The following is a 24,539-nucleotide window of genomic DNA, read 5'->3' as shown; positions in this document are numbered from 1 at the left end:
TAATAACATCCTTAGCGACTACCTGGTACTCCGGAAACTATCCGAGCGACCTCGAAAACCCCTGTGAAATGAGTTTTGACTAAGTATATAATAAATGTTTGAAAACTTAAAAGAAAGACGTTGATAATCCCTTTACCATGACCAGGTACTCGGGATGCTCTTTCTTGTATCATATTTTTGTTCAGTGACCAGGAAAAAAAATTTTATCAATATTCATTGAGTTATAAATTTTTTACCCTTGAATGCTTAAAAGTGTACTTTAAAGATGTATTTTTCTAATGTACAAATGTAGTTTTTTATTTCCTTATAATCAGATACGGTCACAAAGTTTGTAGAGCTAATTACGAATTGAATGCCCAAAACTAAATTCAAATACATCTTACTTTACGGAAAATCGATAGTTTAGTGCTATTGCTTCATTTCTTTGACTATAAAATTTATCAGGTTGGGAGTTCTATTGAATGCTATGCAGTATTTGGACTAAACATGGTATAGACTATTCAAGTTTTATTAATTGAAAATATAACTTTTATTAGTTGAAAATATAAATAAGTAGATTTCAAGAGACTGCAAAACTTTTATTCCTTAGTTGGCTTATTTAATTAGTTTTTATTCAATCCCTTTCATCTTGGTAAACATAAATATGTTTTACATTCATGTATGTTTTTTCACATGTCTTTTTTGGTCCCTCACTTATTATTTTATGTGTAAAGTATATATTTCTAGCTAAAGTAGTAAATTAAAATCAATACAAATAAAGTATTTAAGTTTCTAAGTAGTTTACAAAGACAAAATAAATTACAAAACACATTTTATTTGTTTTTTTTTATTTAAAAAAATATAGCCGCATCCACCATAATTCTTATTAGCGGTGGCTACAAAAGACAAAACTAAATTTTCGAAAGTACATAAAAAGATTTTTTCTCACAGATTTTAAAAAATTTATACATATTATACGTTGAAATATGTGTACCTAAAAAATTAGTTATACTGTTTTTTTTGCTTAGACTTACTGTCATACGGCCAGACAAAAAAGAGGAATAACACAGTATCCATCACCATAATTTACCTAAATGCCCTAACAGAAAGTTAAGACTAAATCGACATTGAGGGATACACTCTTCTCGCCTAGGGACCTATTAGCGCATTGATTTATATAAGACACAACAACACTAGGTTACGAAGGGGAGGAAGTTATACAAATGGTTTAAAACAAAGGTAACAAGAAAAACTAAAAATTTTTTAGAGAATTATATTGAAAATTTGCTGTCTTTTAAAAAGTTAATTAAAGAATTATATACGTAGGTGGTCCGATACGTACATAGCCTCACCGTCCGATGATAATGTCAAAATTTCGGCCGAATTGGACTCGTAGTTTTGTTTTCACCGCCTGTAAAAGTTGTTTTTGAAATCAAAGAGCGCTTGGATGCTGTGTACAGTGATTGTTCTTTTTCGATGGCAACCGTTAAAAATTGGTTTAACAAGTTTCAACGTGGTCGTGAGTCGGTTTATGATTAACCACGTCTGAGTACCCCAAAAATGGCTACCATGGAGTATCACGTGACAAACATCCACGATCTCGTATTGGCAGACCACCGACTGATGATGCACGGAATAGCTAAGACAGTAGGCTCTTCAAAAGACCGGGTATGTCATATCCTGCATGAAATTTTGTGCACTAGAAATCTGTCGGGCAATGACGCGTTTGCTCGCACCGGACAATAAGCGCAACCGTGATATCATTTCCTAGCTATTTGAACATAACCCGAATGAGTTTCTGTATCGTTTCGTAACCGGTGACGAAACATGGATCCACCGGTATATCAGAAACCAAGGAAGAGTCAAACCACTGGACGGCACTGGCGAACGTGCTCTGAAGGATGCGAAGACCGGCCGATAGGATAATAGCCACCATTTTCTGAGATTCACAAGGGGTGATTTACATCAACTAACAGGAAAAGCACAAAACGGTCACAGGGATCTACTGGGCCGAATTATTAGGCCAATTGGACGCCCAATTGCAGCAAAGACAACCCCATTAGGAGAAGAAAAAAGTGCTCTTCCATCATCACAATGCACCGGCTAATATCTCCGCCGTCGCCATGGCGATTTTTTTTTTCTTTTTGGTTGAAAGTTTAAAAACGCCAGTCGCAGGGCAGAAAGTAAAGTCAAATGAGGAGGACACCGCCGCCACGGAAACCTACTTTGTAGAAGTAAAAGCGTTATGAGAGTTCGGCGTATTTTCCCATGTAAAATCCCATAACAAATCGCTAAGGTCTATTCTGGTAGTTTTAATTTTTTTGTGGTGGAGGCGCGACAGCTTATCGGATCGTGACGGGTGGGGTATCGTCGAAAACTAAAAATCGTCGGGTGGAGTATAAAATTTTATAATTAAAATTGATTCATAGAATCTTTATTAGTTTCAGTTCCAAATGTTATGAACTTTGGACTGTTGGAATGTGAATCAATCTTCACCTGCTGGCTGGCTATTCAGCCACAACGTAGACTATTTCAATACGCCTTGCTGTTCTGTCATATTTTGACCTCAAGGCCACTGTCTTTTCTCGTTGGTTGGCGAGGATCCTACTTCTTGCTTCCATTTAACCGGCAGCAGCTAAGAAGATAAGAGTGGTAACCTCATTATATTTTTAAATATCACTATATTTCAATCTTAATCAATTTAATAATAACGTTTCTATACATGTTTGGTTTTTCATATTGTTCTTTTTAGATGAACTGTCGATATAAACAAACAACACAGTTTATTAGGGTTGCAGTCAAAAAATTGGCCGGGATATTAATGAAACACTCTTTTGACTTTTTGTCTAGCTTTCGGAGTGGTTTTATTCCTTTTTCAAGACACTGTAATAAGAAAAATATGTAAATATTTATAAAATATTACAATTCTTTAGTGCAACTTACTAGTCGTTGAGATTATTTCTAAAAGCATTGACACTCAACATTAATAAAACACATATAAAATATAAAATAATGGACAAAATACATTCTAAAATTTTTAAAATTTAGGTAAAGATAGTAAAACTTTGTTTATGGCATCTTTTACTGGTGTGTTTTAACACTGACACATAGAGAACAGAAAGTAAAAACTCTATAATTAAAAAGTAATTAGGTGGAAAAACATCCAAAATAAAATAAATATTTACCGGTACATAAATTACACTTGTATGCATAACATGTTGCATACCATTAAGACAGGTTTAAAAATTAAAAAATAAAATCACCCAAGACAAGCCTCTAGTATTTCTTAAAAAGAAATGTAATATTAAGTACACCTAATTACTTTTTAATCATAGGGTTTCTACTTTATGTTTTCGATGTGTCAGAGTTAAAACACACCAGTAAAAGATGCCATAAACTAAGTTTTACTATCCTTACCTAAATTTTAGAATGTATTTTGTTCATTATTTTATATGTGTGTTATTAATGTTGAGTGTCAATGCTTTTATAAACAATCTCAACGACTAGTAAGTTGTACTGAAGAATTATGATATTTTATAAATATTTACATATCTATCTGATTACAGTGTCTTGAAAAAGGAATAAAACCATTCCGAAAGCTAGACAAAGAGTCAAAAGAGTGTTTCATTAACATCCCGGCCAATTTTCTGACTGCAACCCTAATACACTGTGTTGTTTGTATATATATATATATATATATATATATATATATATATATATATATATATATATATATATATATATATATATATATATATATATATATATATATATATATATATATATATTGTTATGATTCGAAAATACACCTGTGATTTTTAAACTACAAAGAAGCCAATTGACAAAGACTATTACTTATAGATAATAGATTTAATATACTGTGTGTTTTTCTGAAATACTAAAATATCATCGGTTAAAAATAGAGAAGGGAGGAGAAATTATTGTATGTTTGATGGGATTTTGAAAGTAGGGGAAACGACAGTCTGTTCCTATTCGTAAAAATAATAACATCTTAAGCTCAAAAGATATTGAATGCTAGTAAAGCTGAACGGTAGAAAGAAATTAAATTGTGTGAATAAAAAAATAATTTTATTTTCGAGTGTTTGTGTGAAGTGTTCGAAAAACTAATACCAGTAGCGATTTCGTGTATGCTGAATGTTAGAAGTGTAGAAGGTAATTTTGACACCATTTTTAAGCACCAACAAAGTATTGTTGCGTCGAGAGAAGCATAGGCTAGGAGAATTGAGTATCCCAGCAGAGATAGGATTTTTGATAAGTAGGTAAGATCAGGATTCGTTTCTGGGAGCAGATCCAAGGGAGGAGTTAGCAGTTTATTAAAATTTGAGAACAATAGTACATAAATAAAAAAATTTAAACAGAACAGTCACTAAATAAATTTGTTTTTATTTATAAGTTTTGTAAAGTAATATGGGTTATTTAGTAAAGTGAATCCATATATCATTCGCAGCTTTCAATTGTCAGGATAGGGAGGAAACGATATTTAAATTTGGTTTGTTTTATAATTAATAGCATTTTAAAGGTCTTTAGTCAATATATTCGATTTTTTTACACATTGCATTACTTTTATTTACTTCTGCTCCTGTTATACGTTTTTACTATTATAAGGCAAAAGTATTTCAAAACTCAAAGAGGAATCCTGAGATTAAATTTAAACATTTGATTTACAGTTGGCGTCTATAATTAAGATCATTCAGATATATTTTTTAAATGGGATACTGATTAAATAAATTAACTGTTTGCTAAGTTATATTATTGAAAGTTATAAAATCATTAACTTCATAAAACATTCAGTTTCGTTTGAACCTTCGTATAGTGAGGACCGGTGTGTGAGTGTGTCTCGTATTCAATCGAATTGATTTAGGAGTTAATTAGGTTTACGTTAATTTTTAGTTATTAGTTTAGCATTTGTACTGTAAGTATTAATATTTCCTATATTTTTTTGATAAATACTTAACCCTGGGATGTCCCAGGGTAAAAATGGTGTAGGTGGCAAAGACCCACCTCTACAGGATCAAGTTGAAAACGACATGTTAAGTAAAATATTCACGTCGAAGATATTGTTTTGTTTGAGGTCAATAATTGTAATAATACTCCAAATGTTTTGAATTTCGATGAATCTATTATTAATAATTCCAACATTAAATCTATTGTTAATGATGGCAATAAAAACTTGCCGTCTACAACTCAACAATATAAACAAACAAGTCAGGTTTTAAATACTTCAAATCGATTTAACGATACTAATATGGGACCATATTTTATTTTTGTCAAAAATACTGATTTAAATTTAGGTCGTTTTCATCCTATGAAAATAGGAGAAAAATTAAGTTCTCTCGCGGATTACGATAAAAATATAACTGAAATTGTTAGTGTTGGCAGGAATAGAATTAAAATCGAAGTAGATCGGGACTGGTTGCAAATAGGCTGGTAGAAGAATTTTTTTCTGGCTGTTGACACAACTATAAGTGAAAATAAACTCCGAAATATTATAAAATCGAATGTAATGGTTAAAAAAGTTCAAAGAATGACTAGATTAATACAAAAAGACGGTATACCGGAGAAAGTCCCAAGACAGATGATTATTTTTACTTTTGCGGGCAAATTAATTCCTCAATTTATTTACATTAATAAAGTTAGATGCCTAGTCAAGGTATTTGTCAGTCCGGTCATGCAATGTTACCAGTGTTTGCGTTATGGTCATTCGACTACTCAATGATTACTTTGTTGACCGGCAAGGGGCAACACTTAGGAACTCTATTTTGTCTTATTGTTCCAGTATATTCATATTCCCTATATGTTATAATTAACCTAATAGAAGAACTAAAAAAATATAAAATACACATCTTAGCAATACAGGAAACACATTTAACTGGAAACAACGTCGAAAAGATTGGCCCATACACGTTTTATACAAGTGGAGGCAATAATAGGAATTTTGGAGTGGGGTTTCTGGTACATGAAGACGTGGAGCAGGTAAAGCGATTCGTAGTAAAATCTGACAGAATGTGTGCAATTAGAATTAAAGGAAAACAGAACATGATATCGTTGATAAATATACATGCTCCAACAGAAGAAAAAGAAGAAGAAGTGAAAGATAAATTCTATGAAGAATTAGAGTCATTGTGTAAAGAAATGCCCAGACAAGACACTAAAATTATTATAGGCGACGCCAATGCAAAGGTCGGAAGAGAAGATATATATAAAAACATAACAGGGGGTGAAAGTAAACATTTGAATACAAATGATAATGGACAGAGATTAATCACATTCGCAATTGAAAACAGGATGAAGATAATGAGTACCCATTTTAGGAGAAAAAATATATATAAAGGAACGTGGAAAATTCCGGGGTCAAATGGAACTAATCAAATAGACCACATCTTAATACAAGAGAAGTTTGCGAATTTAAAAACAAATGTGAAAACGTGCAGAGGGGCTGACGTAGACTCAGATCATTTTTTGGTTAGAATTAATATGAGAGAAGCAATAATTAAAAAGCATAAACGGAAAAAGAAAGTGCAACGTAAATTTAACTTTGAAAAACTGCGAAAATTTGAGGTAAAGCAGGACTATCAAAAGGATATACAAGAAACCTACGCTAAACAAGATAGTACTGCTGTGAGTAACATACAACAAAAGTTCTTGAAAATGACAAACACTATAAAGGAAGCTACGTCGAAGAACATACCAAAAGCAAAAAGATTTAGAAAAAACCACTGGTTCAATGACGAATGCAGAACAGAGTTAAAAAAAAAGATTAGATTTGAGATTAAAAAGTTTACGTTCACAAAAACAAGACGACCTAGAAAGGTATGCCGTACAACGAAAAAAAGTAAAGAGAATCCTAAGGGAGCGGAAACGAAAGTATATGGAGAATAAAATTAAGCGCATTGAAGAAAATTACAAGAAAAATGAAATAAAAAATTTTTATAAAGAAGTAAAATACATTAAAACTGGGTACCAGGGAAGAACGATGAATGTAAAAGATAAGCAAGGAAACTTGATAGTGGATGAAGACCAAATATGTGAAAGGTGGAAAGAATATTTCGAAGAGATACTAAATGACGAAGTGACTACTGAAGAAAATTGTTATGTTCCTAGACCTCAAATAGTAATAGAAGAAATACCAAAGCCCACAAGAGAAGAAATTGAAGAAATAATAAAAGATATGAAAAACCAAAAAAGTCCCGGGGAGAGTGGCATTGTGGCAGAGAACATAAAATATGGAGGAGAGGTCTTAATAAACAAACTTGGTGAGCTAATACTAGAAGTATGGGATGCCGAAGAAATGCCTCAAGAATGGAATAAGTTGATTATAATTCCTATACACAAAAAGGGAGATAGAACTGAATGCACAAACTATAGAGGAATATCCTTATTAGAAGTAATGTATAAAGTACTCGCCATACTAATTAAAAAACGATTAGAAATATATATAGAGAAGAATCTAGGAGAATACCAGGGAGGATTTCGGAAAGGAAGATCAACAACCGATCAAATTTTTATGCTAAAACAAATCCTGACCAATTGCTATGAAAACATTTCAGCACAAGTACTTTTCATTGATTACAAAGCTGCGTACGATACAATAAACAGAAACAAGTTAATAGAAACACTAATAGAATTCCAAGTGCCAGAAAAAATAATAAGATTGGTAAAAATGACAATTAGACAAACCATTTGTGCTGTGATATGCAACGGTACAGTCTCAGAAGATTTCGAAGTGAAAAAAGGTGTTCGCCAAGGAGACCCGTTGTCTACATTGCTATTCAATATAGTTCTAGAAAAAATTGTAAGGATTAGTAGGATAAATAGGTCCGGTACTATTTTATACAAGGAGCACCAATGCTTAGCATACGCTGATGATGTAGTTCTCATTGCAAGAAATGGAAAAGAACTGTCAAATATAACAAAAAGACTGATTCGGAAAAGCTCTAAAATGGGACTGAAAGTTAATATTAATAAATCGAAGTACATGGAGATCTCGAGCAAAAAAGGAATAAGCACCAGGGGATCCTTTAAATTGGAGGCGGAGAATGGATCAGTTGTAGAATTCGAGAAGGTGGATGAATATATGTACTTAGGTACTCTTATTGATCAGACATGTAAAGAAGAAACTGAAATCAACCCGAGACTGACCAAGAGCAACAGGTGTGCTGGAGCCATGAGCAAAATAATTAAGGCCAAAGATATATCTCGTAATACAAAAATAAGAGTATACAAAACTATAATTAGACCCACAATGCTATACGCTGCCGAGACATGGACTATGAACAAAACCGTACAGAACACATTGGAAGCATGGGAAAGAAAGATACTTCGCAGAATATTTGGTGAAAAAATTGGTAGAAGGAGAATGGAGAAGACGAACTAATGCAGAAGTGTATCAGTTGTATGCTAACCCTACAATAACAAATGTGGTGAAAAAACGTAGACTAGAATGGCTCGGCCATCTAGAAAGAAGGCAAGGTAATAGACTAATCAAGAATATTGCTTGGAGAGTACCTGAGGGCAAAAAAAAGAGAGGAAGGCCAAGAAAGAAATGGAGAGATGCAGTGATGGAAGATGTCAGAGAGATGGGAATCAGAGATTGGAAGCTGTTAGCTAAGAATAGAAAACGATGGAAATTATCCATCCAGCAATGGGCCTAAAAGGCCTGTTAACGCTGTACATACATATTCATATTCCCTTAGTTTTAATTCTGTAAGCAAATTAAAACTCGTAAATAAATTGTCGATATAAATATGGCAATTTGGGATCCTGTCTGGAAGATCATCAATCATTTGAATTAAAGGAGCTGCTGCACTTTCAAATTTTTCTACATAACTAAAATCAGCTGAAATCTTTTTACCTTGATATAACTAAAAATAAATCAAATAACTGTTTTTAGAATTCAAACACCAAGCTTTTAAGCCAAAGCGTATTGGCTTACCTTTGACAAATTGTTTACAACTGTGTTTTACAAAATATCTGATGATTGTTTCATCATAATTCATTTGCTGAGTTAATTAAAAGTAGTAAAAACATTTAATTTGTACCTTTTCTATAATAGAGCGTAGTTTCCACATTTTTTCAGTTATGTTAATTACGCTGTTAACGGCAAAATATACAGATTTCATGATTTGATCAAATCTATTCTATCTAAAGTAGCATATTTTTTTATTTCTTGTAAAATATGTAAAACATTTCTTTGCCAAAAACTAGTTCAAAGAGTTCTAATGGACTCATCATAAAATTCATAACTTTTAGATTCATTCAAGTTTTTAAATTTTTTAATATGTATCAAATCTCCCTGTATCCATTGCTTGATGTTAGCTTTTTTAGAAATTCCATTTTTTTATGTTTTTCTTTATTTATTTGACTCTTCTGTTCGACAAGTTCTTTTGTCTTTATTTCATTCATAAAAGTTTCCTCTCCGTGTTCCATATTTTCGTTACGATTTGTTCGAATTTTAACTGACGCTAATAATTTTCTTTGAGACAAATTGTCTACTAAACCACCACCATCTTCGTCGCCGGAATCTTCATCGGTATCCTCATGAACATCTGGAGGACAAATAAAAACCGATGCTCCATCATTTTCTATATGTTTGTCGTCATATAACATAGACAGTGCTTCTTCTAACGTAAAACCACGTCTAAAAGGAAAAAACAAAAAACCCATTATTTATCATATATTATCCCTATGTGACGGTATGTCTTACTCTAGATCCTATTTTTTCAAAAATATTTTTGATATCTTCAAAAATAAGATTAAAAAATTTAACTTATTAAAGACAACGTCCGATGTTTTATCGTTGTAACACCACCAAAAAATAACTATAACACGTCCTTGCCAGCGAATAGATCAGGTACTGAGTATATCATTCGTTAAATAGATATCTCTAGTCTTGGTAGTCGTAATACTAGTTGCATATATAACTGTATGTGTTAAATAATAAATATTTAAGACGGGCCAGTTAGTGTGACCAGACGGTTACGCTAACAGAAAACGAGTTAAAGTAATTACTATTTTAATGGGAATAAACCACAATTGAAGGTTAAAATAAGTTTATTGACGTTTGATATTAATCCAACTTAGAAATACAATACATTTTGGAGAAGGCTATCGCCGTATTCCTGTTCTCCTCCGCCAATCCTTCCGGTCCAAGGCATGCTCCCCCTCAAACCTCTCAATTCCATCGCTCTTCTAATTCCTTCTTTCCATGAGTGTCGAGGTCTACCTCTTTTTCTTCTTCCAGAGGGCTTCCATTTGTGAAGTTTTTGGGGCTAACGTTCGTCAGGCATTTTCTCAATGTGTCTAAACTATTTAGAACCTCTTCTTTCTATTCTGTCAATGACCGTTTCTGCAGTATTCATGTTATTTCTTATAGATTCGTTGGTCTTCCTTTTCTGCCTTGATGTTCTAGCACATCTTTTCAAATAATCCATTTCAACTGCCAACAATCTTCTTCTCAGGCCTGCATTAATTGTCCATACTTCAGAGCCATAACAAAGAACTGGTTCAACCATGGATTTCCCTATTCTTTTTTTGTTCCTTTTGGAAATGTTGACATCCCACAATAACGAGTTTAGACATCATACAATTTTATGTCCCTGATTAATTTGGTATTTAATTTCAGTTTCTCCTAAGCCGTTCATAGCAATGAGTGCACCTAAATATTTAAATTTGTCTACTTATTTGATTTCCACATCCTCGTCTATCAACACTTCAAACCTTGCATCTGAATTATTGATAACTAAATATTTTGTTTTCTTCATGCCGAGTTGTAACTCCCATTTTACATATTCTCTGTATAGACGCTTTATCATAAATTCTAGATCATAAGAATCTTAAGCTAGGACGACTTGATCATCCGCAAAGTTCAGGGAAAACACTACGTCATTTCTTATGGGGATTCCCATTCCCTAGCAGCGGTTTTTCCAATTTTGGATGGCTGCCTCAATATATAAATTAAACAGTAAGGGTGACATACTGCATCCTTGTTTTAGTCCTTTAGTTACTTTTATTGGCTCTGATAGTATATTTCCACTTTTTAGGTAAGTAGTGTTATCCCTGTATACTTCTGTGATTATTCCTGAAAGGTATGGACTAATGTCAAGTTGTTGTAAAGCTTGCCACAATTTAAGTCTTGGAACTGTATCACACGCCTTTACTAGGTCGATGAAGGCTAGATGTACTTCGGTACCAACCGCTATACTTTTTTCTATTAATTGTTGGAGTATAAACAAGTTATCAGTGCAAGATCAAAGATCAAAGATTCAAACGTCAATAAACTTATTTTAACCTTCAATTGCGGCTTATTCCCATTAAAATAGTAATTAGATCTTATCTCTGTCGTTGGCCCGGTTGGTGTTTCCCTTTTTCTTTTTACTTTTTAATGACGGCTAGGATGTAATTGTGAACACTATTTCATTCCTCGGTACTTCCCGTCATCTTCACGATCAACTCTCTTTCAGTCACAGGGTTCATACTTATTTCTTTATACATTCTGTTTCTCTTCACTGTACATCTATTACACTCCAGCATTGTGTTAAGTAACAATGTCGGAATATTCGCAGTATAGGCATTTATCTGTATCTATCTTTCTGAACCTATGAAGAGAAGCCCTAAAACAGACAATCTACCCAGTCCCTTCGGCTCAAGATCAGCATTTTGGTCCACTGGGCGACATCTTCCTTGTTGTTCCACTTTGCTTGCCATCTTTCCATTGATCTTTCCCTTTCTTCTTTTTTTATAGCTGTTGTCAAATGCTCTCTTCGCTCATTCAGATGTCTCTTTTCTACTGCTAACACATGCAGAGGAACACAACCCGTGATAGTCCACAAGGCCGCCGCAGATACAGTCCTGTAGGCGCATGCTACTCGCAACAGACTCGTTCTGTCTACTTTTGTCATAAGCCTAATATTAGGTATCTATATCTAAATTTAATGAAAAATATTATTAATTATTGTGTGTTTTTACAATAAGTATTGTGTTCTACATATTTAAAGTGGTAATTTAATTATTCAGTTAGCGTTTTGGATTTTTTGTATTGTGTAAAAGACAAGTTACACTTTCCTACTATTCTTTATATATTTTTTACTTTATATGCCCTGGGCGGTTTTAACCCCCAAAACTCCCCCCTGGGTGCGCCACAGGTAGAGAAGAGCATTACATTTTTTACTTTTTGGCACATATGATACAGCCGTTATGTCTTCTTTGAAGGCAAATTTGGTACTGCTAATTTCTGTTCCTCGTGTGTTTAGAAGTTTTATTCTTCCTAACTGTCCCAACCGATATACGATGATAAGACTAAAGTAGATTGATCATGAACGGATAACTAGTAAACCAGTTATCGAAAGTAATATTACGTTTAGTACCAGAAACTGGCCCAATCAAACGTTCAACTATGTTTTGCGGATTGTTACTTTTCGGAAATGTCCTTCTGGCTGTGTGCCGACGTAAACGTTCATATTTAGACAGAAGTAAGTTTTGGAATACACTTGCACAAATACTTTAACCCAAACTTCGCTGGCTTATTCGCTATGTATTAAAGAAATGACACACGTCCCCTGAATGATTTCACTTTTTCGTCCATTGTAAGATGTTGACTTGTAAAGTGTGTCTTACAGTTGCCAACGAGTTGATTAAATAATCCTCCTAGAGCAGGCCTAGAACAGCTTTGATTTCTTTTTTGTTAGTCTATTTGACTAAATACTCATGTCGTGCATCGTACTGTAAGGCTTTTGTCCCTAATTTTATATTTATGTAGTCAACAATGGCATCTAACATATTTTCTGTAAAGAATAATAACCAACAATCAAAAAACACTGCTTTTCTTTTGTGCTATTCCTCATACACCAGGTTGATATGTACCTATATTATCCGACCTTGTTCTCACTTTTTTGTTCTTTAGAAGCTTAAGCCACTTTGTTCTTCCTCAGATTCACTATTAATTAAAGATATCTTCTCGTCAGAAATAGTGCAAAACTCCTCCAATAAACGTTTTACCCTTTCCTGCTCTTGTTAATAAGATATAATTATTATATAATTCAGTATCGCTAAACGAAAAGTAAAAATCATAGTACATCTCAAAAAAATATTAAAAATATCATGTAAATTTACCTCTATAAAACCAAACAACTAAAAGTTACGACAGTAGTGTACCGGGGTATAATACACCCCAACCGTCTTTGACCAACTCCTAATTGAAACTGAAATTGTATGGACAGTTGGCAACAAGGTTATCGCGAGAAAACATGTATAAACTATAGCTACTAAGCGCTGGAAGGCGCTATTTCATCTACTTTCGATTTTATAGTAACAAAAGGAGTACATGGGGTATGGTATACCCCAGAACACTAACCCAGGGTTAAAGTTAAAGAGTGTAGCTTTTGTACGCAGTTTTTGTATTTTGCCGTAAATAAACTCAGATTTCACACAGGTGTTAAATAATTAAACGTGGCGCGATGATTCTCACGAGATCAATACAATCTATCCTTTTCATTGACTGGCCACTATGAGGACCCTTAAGCTAGCTGGGACAAATAAGCACAATTCAATTGAACCTACGTATAATTTTTCACCCATTTTCACTAATTTATTACCACCCTAATAATTTTTTACCACCAAACCAACCTTAAGGGGAGCGAGTCTGCTGGTTTAAGGTTCAAGCTAGCAGAATTCGGAAAAGAAACTTTTTGCCTATGGCATATTTTTTTACTCATTTTATTATTAATTTATTACCACCCTAATAGTTTTTCACCACCAAACCACCCTTAATGGGAGCGATTCTGCTGGCCCAAGGTTCAAGCTAGCAGAATTCAGAAAAAAAACTTTTTGCCGATGGCATATTTTTTTACACATTTTTCACTAATTTATTACCACCCTAATATTTTTTCACCACCAAACCACCCTTAAGGGGAGCGATTTTGCTGGCTTAAGGTTAAAACTAGTATAATTCCAAAAATGATTTATGATATACCGCAGTGCTCTGCTAGGTTGTTTTTTAAATTCACTCTTCTTTACCTATAACTGCAATAAAAAACTGTTTTTGAAATGTTTACTAAACTTTAACCACCCTGATAATGTTGCACCCCTAATCCAACCTTATTTAGAAACGTTCTTGCTAGCTTAATATTTGAGCCAGCGTTAAAACCTAGCAGAAGTGTTCTGCTAGGTTTTAACGAATTATATTACACCCTAGTAATTATTCACCCCTCAACTGCCTCTTATTAGGCGAGCGGTTTACCCCTATAAGCTGAGCATCAACCGACTAATGCACCAAACCTTTTTTATTCGATTCTATATATTTTTCCAAGATGAAATGTATTTTTTTTTTAAGTTTTACAAGTGGGCCGGCAATTGTCAACAAATAACTAATACAAAAAGCAATTTTACCAAATTGTTTCGGAATTAATTTTTTTAGGTGTATCTCATCAAAATAAACACTTTTTATCTTTTGATAATTTTTTGAAAAATGCTTCCTTTTCGAGTTATTTGCATTTTTTTGTTGAAAAAATGCCGTAATTAGTGATTTTTGGGATTTTTTTTTTCTAAAAAACTACTAAATGAATTGCAATTTTACAGATAGCTTTATAATTTTTAAACCGTCGAGTACAAGTTAGAATATTTTGACAAGGATAAATGGTTTCTATCTCGCTAAAAACGTGGACCCAAATATTTCGAATATGCCTTTCGAGAGTATCCCGCTAAGCGTGTACAGCGGTTGAGGTGCTGTAGGCGCTAAAAAAAATGCATCTAATGAAAAATTACCACTTTCGAAACCAGCATTATTACATTACTTAAGAGCAAAGTGGCAAATAAATGAATGGATTTAAGCAAAAAACAATATTATTTCATCTCTTGATCCATTAACCCATGGTTGGACAATGGAAAATAATTGTTTCGATTTTAATTATTTTGAAGGCGAAACTAGTTTAGATATGTTACAAAAGTATTTCTGCTCATGTACCGGAAAATGTTCTACGGAAAATTGTAATTGTATTTCCTATAATTTAGAATGCTGCGCAGTATGTGCATGTACACCAGAGAATTGTAAAAATGTTAAAGACGACTTTATTGAAGACAATGAAATCAGCTTATTATATGGAAATCCTGTTGCTGTTGACGAAAATTTTCAAATTATTGACAATGAAAACGATGTATAATTAATATTAAATTTTAATTTTATTATATTTTTTAATGAAAATTAATTATATAATGCTTAATGTATTTCACTGTAATAAAACATTCAATAATATAGTCACCACGTATATTAAAAGAAAAATTACATTATTATAGCATTGTAAAAAATTAATTTTAATTGTTTTAATTATAATATGTCTATATAAAAATAATAAGAAATATCTTTTTTGTTAATAAATTGTACGTAATATTTGTATTGAATTAATTTTTTAAATTTAAACAAATATTTCTACGCGCCGCACGCCTGTATCGCAGCAACCGCTGTACACACTTAGCGGTAGACTGCTCGAAAGGCATATTCGAAATATTTGGGTCAACGTTTTTAGCAAGAGAGAAAAAAATTATCCTTGTCAAAATATTCTAACTTGTACTCGACGGTTTAAAGATTATAAAGCTATTTGTAGAATTGCAATTCATTTAGTAGTTTTTTAGAAAAAAAAATCCCAAAAATCACTAATTAACTCATTTTTTCAACAAAAAAATGCAAATAACTTGAAAAGGAAGCATTTTTCGAAAAATTATCAAGAGAGAAAAAGTGTTTATTTTGATGAGATACATCGAAAATTGATTCCGAAGCAATTCGGTGAAATTGCTTTTTTGTATTAGTTATTTGTTAATAACAATTGCCGACCCACTTGTAAAAATTTAAAAAAAATACATTTCATCTTGGAAAAATATATAGAATCGAATAAAAAACGTTTGGTGCATTAGAAATGTACAAAGAATTTTAGTGGGTATATTCTGTTTCTAAGCGTCTTTGGAGGGGTAAACCGCTCGCCTATATGGAAAGCCAATAATTCTGTTAGGTTAAAATTTAAGATGAAATAATATTCTTTTACAATTTCACTCTCCTCTACTTATAACTGAAATAAAAAAGTGTTCTGTTAAGTTTAGACTAAACTTTGATCACCATGATAATTTTTCACACCTAAGCCAATCTTATTTGGAAACCTTACTGCTAGCTTAAATAATACAAATTATTTTTGAAATACCACAGTGTTCTGCTAGGTTCTTACGAATTTATTACCATCCTAGTAATTTTCCACCCTTAACTAACCCATGTGGAAGGTCAACAATTCTTAGGTTAAAATTTACGTTGATAAAAAATCTATTTTTACAATTTTACTGTACTCTATTAATCAATAATTCTGTTAGGTTAAAATTTATTGCGAAATTTTTTTTTTATATTTCATTGTACTCTACTTATAATTAAAATAAAAAAGTGTTCTGGAAAATTTTTGCTACACTTTTACCACCCTCATAATTTTCCACCAATAAAGTAATTTTATTTGGAAAACTTCCCGCTAGCTAAATATTCGAGCCAGCAGAATTAAAAAATATATATACTTTTGAAGTACCACCGTGTTTTCATAAGTTTTTACAAATTTATTACCACCCAATTAATTTTTCACTCTTAACTACTCCTTGTGGGAAGTCAATAAGCTCTTAAACGGAAGCTCGAATATTAAGCTAGCTAATTCAAATAAAAATTTTAAACTACCACAGATCCTGCTCGATTTTTACTAATTTTTCGCCTCTCAACTAACCCGTGGTAGCTTAAGTTAAAATAAAAAAAGTAAGTTTTAAATACCACTGTATGTGACAAAGCTTTTCCAATTCATTTACCACCTTCACAATTGTTTACCCCTCTATAAGAAGCCAATAATTCTGCTTAGTTAAATTTTGAACTGAAAAAACAAAATTATAAAAGGTATTTTTATTATTTTTTTTTGTATTTTACTTTTACTTCTACCTTTTACTATTTTTTGCTATCTTTATATTTTTGACCTAAGACATTGGGCATAAATTCCGCACTTAACTTTTTAATTTTGGGGGCGTAAAGTCGTACTTTTTCGTCCTATATAAAAAAAATGCACGTTTTCACATTTCAAGAGTTAAAAATCAACTATAGCCGTGACTACTATTAAACACTGCACTGGTGTTTACTATTAAAAATTATTTAAAAACTATTGTACTGAGCATAAAATACACTCAGGTATAGTACAGAGGCGCTATATTTGCAATTTATTGCCAAAGTTAAATAATAGTGAAGAGCGTGGTATCAATCTAAAATCCGATTAAGACTGCAGCCCCCACTCCTTGATTGGCGGCACACTTCGCTCAGGTGTATGAATGTACCCAATAAATAAAAATCTTTTACAGTAGCTCTACTAGTAGAGCACTTTTGTATTTCCAAAAAGATTTTGCATTTAGGTAGCGTGATGGGTAGCTTGTTGAATGTTTTCCATTAACTGTGGCTTATGGGGTCAAAAATTATGATGGTGGATAAAATTCAGTAAAAACCTAACAAGCATATTATACTTTCAGTTACAAGAAGAGTAAAGTAAAATTGTAAAAATAGATTTATCACCTTAAATATTAACCCAACAGAATTATTGACTTCTCATAAGGAGTAGTTAAGGGGTGAATAATTACTAGTGTGGTAATAAATTCATACAAACCTAAGAGAGCATTGTGGTACTAGTTTTAACCGTGAGCCAGCAAAATCGCTCTCATTAAGGTTGGTTTGGTGGTGAAAAATTAGTAGTGTGGTAAAAAATTAGTGAAAATGACTAAAAAAATGTCGTAAACAAAAAGTTTTTTTTCTGAATTCTGCTAGCTTGAACCTTAAGCCAGCCGAATCGCTCCACTTAAGGTTGGTTTGGTGGTGAAAAATTATTAGGGGGGTAATGAATTACTGAAAAATGGGAGAAAAAATATTCTTCTTCTTCTTCTCGTGCCACTCCTAGCGGAGATTGGAAATCATCATGGCCACTGCGACTTTGTTAGCAGCGCGCCTAAAAAGTTCAATCGAACTACACCCGAACCATTCACGTAGATTACGAAGCCACGATATTTTTCTTCTTCCCACACTTCTTTTGCCCTTAATTTTGCTCTGCATGATATTTCTTAAAAGTTCGTACTTTTCACCTCTCACAATGTGCCCCAAGTATTCCATCTTTCTAGTTTTTATCTCATTTAGAATTTCGCATCTTTTGTCTAAAGTTTGGAGTACTTGCGTGTTAGTGACGCGGTCCATCCATGATATTCTGAGAATGCGCCTATAGCACCACATCTCGAAAGCGTCGATGTTTTTTGTGGTCAACTGTTTTAGTGTCCAAGCCTCTACTCCATACAACCGGGTAGAAAAGACATAACACCGCAGCATTCGTATTCGTAACTTTATATTGATATCACGATTGCAAAAGAGTTTGCGCATTCTATTAAAGACTGATCTAGCAATTTCTATTCTACATCTAATCTCTTTTGTTTGATCAGTATCGTCTGTGATCCAAGCACCTAGATATTTATAACAGGACACACGCTCAATCGTTGTATTGTCTATTACAAGATTAGCTCTGATGTTCTTTGATTTCGTGATTACCATAAATTTAGTTTTTTTCAAATTAATTTTCAAGCCGTAACTGTTACAGTATATATTGGGACTTTGAACGAGATGAAAAAATATTAGGTAGGTTAAATTGGATTCCGCTCATTTGTCTCTGCTAGCTTAAGGGTCTTTCCACTATAAAGTTTTTGATTACTAGAGCCTAACCTTTAAAAGCTATAGCATGAAATTAAGTTTTGCGTTTTAACAGTAAATGTGAGGCATTTAAAATATGCTTAAAAAACGTTGGATTTAAACTTTCACACAACAAACGATCTAAAACATTTAATTTTTTTTTAATTACACTAGTACGTATTTCAAAAGAAGAAAACAACAGCAATAGTCTACACCCAAAACACTCGTTTTAAATGCATTTTCCGTGAAATCTGATCGTTCGTAATGTAAAACATTAAATTATACGTTTTTGTCTTATATGCCTCCTATTTGTTACCACAACTCAAAATTGAAATTTCATGTCATAGGTTGTAAAGATTGATCTCTAAAAATAAAAATTTTACTACAACTGATCAATGAAAATGATTTATTATATTGATCTCACGAGAATCGTAAAAAATAGTAAAAAATATTATTCACTTGCCAGAGATGGGAGTGGAAATATCGGTCTTTTTTTTGTTTTTACTGTTGAGAAACCACTGGTTCTGTGTGGATTACCGTTTGCTAAACAACGTTAACAAGAAAGATAGTTATTCTCTGCCTCGGATCGACGACACATTGGCTGGAAGTAAATTATTTTCTACTTTGGATTTGAAGAGTGGATAATGGCAGGTAGAAATGGACCCAGTAAATAAAGAGAAGACAGCCTTTACCGCAGGATCTGGATTGTGACAATTCAACGTTATGCCATTTGGACTCTGTAATGCTACTGCGACATTTGAGAGGCTTATGGAAAATGTGTTGAGAGGGTTATCTTAGAAAACATGCCTGGTTTATCTAGATGACATAATCGTCTTGGGGAAGACATTTGAAGATCATCTGAAGAATTGAGAAAACGTTTTTAATCGACTTAAAGCTGCCCAATTGATGTTAAACCTCAAGAAGTGCCAGCTATTTCAAGGTAAAGTCAATTATCTGGGTCATATAGTCAGCAAAGAAGAAGTGGCCGTGGATAAGGGAAAAATCGATTTCATTAAGGAATGGCCAGAACCAACTGACAAACATCAAGTGAGAAGTTTTCTTGGACTATGTACTACTACCAGAGGTTTATTAAGAAGTTCGCAGATATCGCTAAGCCATTAACGCGACTTACAGAGGAAGCAAGAAATTACCGCTGTGATACAGACTGCCAAATGCCTTTGAGACCTTAAAAAAGCATTTAATCACAGTACCCATTTTAGGGTACCCACTGCCAGAAGGAGAGTTCATCTTAGATACAGATGCAAGTAATGTGGGAATTGGAGGAGTGCTATCTCAGATTCAAGGAGGACAGAAACGAGTCCTTGGATATTTTAGTAAAGTTCTTTCGAAACCTGAGCGGAAGTATTGCATCATGAGAAGAGAATTTCTAGCAGTAGTGAAATCAGTAGAGCACATCTATCAATACCTCTATGGAAGGAAGTTTTTAATACGGCCCAACCATGCCGCCCTTAACTGGTTAATGCATTTTAAGAATCCAGAGGGTCAGATAGTCAAATTGATCGAACTAATCCAAGAATACGATTTCAAGATTGAGCACTGGGTCGGAGTTAGCCACAGAAACGCTGATTTTTTTTCCAGAAGGCCATGCCCAGCAGAGTGTTCCCACTGTAATAAAACGGAATCCAAGGAAGCAGCAGTGCTAAGAACAACGATGGTCAACGACGACTAAACGCCTACTAAGATAAGGGAAGAAAAAAAAAGAGATCCAGTTTTACAGAAAATTCGAAAATGGAAAGAGGAAAACCGCCGACCACTTTGGCAAGAAATATCAAGCCTATGCTCAGTAGTTAAGACATATTGGGTCCAGTGGGACTTATTTATCATGGAAGATGGCTTGCTTCAGAGAAGAGAAGACATTTGGTGATCCCAAAGAGCAGAATAGCCGAAGTATGTCGTCAGTTACACCACAGTTCATCAGGAGGGCATTTCGGTGTAAATGTTAGAAGTCTGTTTGAAAGAATAGCTTTGGATATTGCTGAGCTATTTCCAGAAAGTGAAAATGGAGGCAAGTACATGTTGGTAGTAATGGATTACTTCACCAAGTGGGTCGAGATTTACGCACTTCCGGACCAAAAAGCCGCCACCATTGCAGATAAGTTGATCAAAGAATATATCAGCCGATTTGGACTGCCTTTGGAGATCCATAGTGACCAAGGAAGGAACTTCGAAAGCGATCTATTCCAAGGAATATGTGATAGATTAGGCATGAAGGAAACAAGAACTACAGCATAACATCTGCAATCGGATGGTATGGTAGAATGGATGAATAGGACAGTTGGCAAGTTTTTGACAAAGGTGGTGTCCGATCATCAGCGAGACTGGGACCAATATCTTCCGTTCTTCACAATGGCCTACAGACCTGCTGTTAACGAATCAACAAGCCAGACACCAGCCAGAGTCCTATTCGGACGCGAGATGCGACTACCTTGTGATCTAGAGTTTAAGTGTCGACCCTATAGTTTTGGTGTCGACCTGGAGAAGATATAGCAGGTGAAGATTATGTGATCGTATTACGAAGAAGAATGGATGATGTACACGAGTTGGTCCTTTCCCCTCTTCAGATCGCTAGCGACTGAATGAAGAAACGATACGATACGCAAGCCGAAAAGAGGTGCTTTAAGAAGAACGAGAAAGTCTGGCTCTATAATCCCCAGAAGCGAAAAGGTTGTTCTCCCAAGTTGCAGCAGTTTTAAGAAGGTCCATACCTACGTAGATGAAGAAGTGAAAGTAAACCAAGTCCAAGATGTGTCTCACCTCCCGTTTGAGGAATTCATGGGGGCATATGGAGGTACCGGTGAAGCAAGACATGGTGTTACCACTGATGGTGAACCTACCTACCGATATGTATGGGAAGCCTTACTTCAATTGAGAGAGCACGTACTAGAATCCGACGTGCAAAGGTTAGCCATGCGAAAGTTGGAGTGCCGTTAATTAGATTGGAGGGTTATCCGAAGTATGGTAGAGGAGATCTTTAAAGATACCGAAGTCCAGGTGTTAGTTTGTTGCAATCCGCATAGTTACTGGTGCGGAGAGAAAACCGTCCCTTGTTATTTTTGTACAACTGGAAGTTGTAAAAGAGAGTCCAGTTGCCGATATCAGCATACCGTTCCAGTTTCACTCCCGATAAGGTTCCAGGAGGAACCATATTTTAAGAGGGGGGCAATGTTATGATAAATATGACTCATATCCTTAGTTGTAAACATATTTTTCTAACAAGTATTTTTTAGTAGGTAGATAGGTAGTAGGTCCCCTACGCTAAAACCTGTCTGGCTTCCATGGCATTCGAGAAGGTTCAGGAAAGGTCACCGGCCGAATTCTAGGGAACTCCAGATAACGGTTATTAAATATATATAGAGCATTTAGATAGATTTTTTCTTGTAAATAGCGAGTCTAAAATAATAATTCAGTCTAAAATAATAATTGTGTCGAGTCGAGTTTGAATTGTAACGCGGGTAAATAAATTACATAAATTAGAATAGTGTTAGTGCAAAATAAATTAGTGTATAATTATATATAAATTAAATAAATAAAGACTCTAATAAACTAAGCGTTAGAACATTTCTGTGGCTGGAAGGCAAAAGGGGATAAGTCGATTTTTTGCAAAAGAGTGTTAAAATATTATTTTTTTTTTTGAGGATATAACTAAAGATATCTTCTGGAGTGCAAAATAGTAATTACTAGTAAAATGGTATATGTGCACATATTTTCTAACATTATGAAATTAATTGAAAAGCAAAACGATTTAAGTCATGTTAACTTGAGAATTATTCGAAATGTGTGCTAGTAAAAGGCATTAAATCAAGATATCCCCTTTTACCGGAATGTGATAGAAGAAATATATATGAAAGTATCGCTAGGATATACAAAGTTATCCCTTGTTGCAAGAATGCGGTGTCCACGCAAATCATATTCGTATCAGTTTCTTGGCAGTACTTGTCTAGATTGTGAAGAGAGCACATGCAAAGAACGTTCACTAAGATGGCAACTCGAAATAACAATTATTATTCCTCCATTCGCGAATGAACTAAAGGGCTTGTATCAAGGTGTTTAAACAACGCCAATAACGATTACAAGCCATCAAATACAAGTAAGTTAATTGCCAATATATTTAAATTTTTTAAATAATATTTTGTGATTTTGTTTTGCAGGGAATTATCTAGATGAAAATAAAGAAAATCGTGGTCATGAGAAAAAAAAATATAGTGAGTATTATCACAGTATATTGCTATTCTTTTTAAGCAATATACTGTGGTATTATTTTATTCTTAAAATGAAGTGGTCTTACAGGATCCATATTTCCTCTCCTATCCTGGTAAAATATTTTTTACCAGGATAGGAGGGGATACGTTTATTGACATTTTTAAATACATTTAAATATTTTTATAGTCCTAATTAGTTAGAACATTGGAGAAAATAAGCCTGCATGTTTTATGTAGGGTGAAGTTTTTTATAATACTTTATATACACCTACTGATTTACCGTTATTTTCAGATTTGAATCCGATTGTTCCCAACAAGACTGAAATATCAGTAAATTACGTTCATACCTACCCAGCCTTTGATTCGGATAAAGAAAAATCCTACACTTTTTTAACCAATGGTAAATAGTTTTGTATGTACTCATTTTGTAACTTTTCTACTTTGACGTACTAATGATCGATGTTTTATTAAAAAAAGAGGTTTTATTTTATAGTACATTATAATGGTAGTGATTTATCATATTTTCAATTCACCTTCTGAAATAGAGCACGTTATTTTATGATACTTGTGGCGGACAAAATAAAAACTTATTTGTGGCACCAATGTTTACGCTTTTAATAAGTCAAAATAATAACTTAAAGGTAATTGATCATAAATTTTTAGTGCCTGGATATACTAACATGGAGTGTGAAGTAGATCACGCAACAATAGAAAAGTTTAAAAAAAATGCTTATTTCCTATCCATGTACCTAGATATTGGTATAACTTAGTAAGATCTGCAGGAACAGAACGTACTACTACCGCTAAACAAAAACAAAAAACAGAGAAAACAATCCAAACAGTTTACGGTAGTTGAAATGATCCCAAATCTTTTTTTTTTTTTTTTATTTTAAAAATATATTCTAAGGAATGTTAATAAAGAGAAAGAAGACAGACAATAAGACTGAAATTTGCTGGAGAAATATGAAATGCCTAAGATACACCAAGGAATTTGGTATTATTAATTTTAAAACATCGCTTCAGGAATATGAGCCATTTCAAGAAATAAATTTTAGAACACAAAAAAAGATACACCCATCGATATCAAGAATATTACTTTAGATAATTTGTATGATAAGCTAAGACAAATAAGTGAAAAAAGTAAGCGATCTTTTAGACCTTATTGAGTTAGTTAATAAGAGTGCAAAAGAATTTTATCGTGGACTTGCCCAAATCCCACGAAATTCACAAGTTCTGGATAATACTGCTGACACAGATCCAGACATAGATAATTATTTTAGTGATGACAATTTTTAATAAAATATTCTAAAACAAAATTTTTGTGTAATTTATTATTAAAGAAACAGCTTCCGAAAAATATTTTTGTAATTTGTGTAATTTGTGTAAAATATTCGTATTATATAGAATATGTTTTTATTTTGTGTTTAGAATGCGCATTTAATTCTCTTTCTAAGTATCATCTTGATCAATTGTTAATTTGTAAACGTATCATCAGATTACTATAGAAACCTCCATGTTTAATAAACTTTTTGAAAAAATTTACTTTTTATTTCTTGTTCTGTTAATGCTATATTCAGAACAAAATATTTTCGTTACTTTATTGTGGT

The sequence above is a fragment of the Diabrotica undecimpunctata genome, chromosome 10 (assembly GCF_040954645.1).
Source record: "Diabrotica undecimpunctata isolate CICGRU chromosome 10, icDiaUnde3, whole genome shotgun sequence".
Classification (NCBI taxonomy): domain Eukaryota; kingdom Metazoa; phylum Arthropoda; class Insecta; order Coleoptera; family Chrysomelidae; genus Diabrotica; species Diabrotica undecimpunctata.
This window is presented reverse-complemented; position numbering follows the sequence as displayed.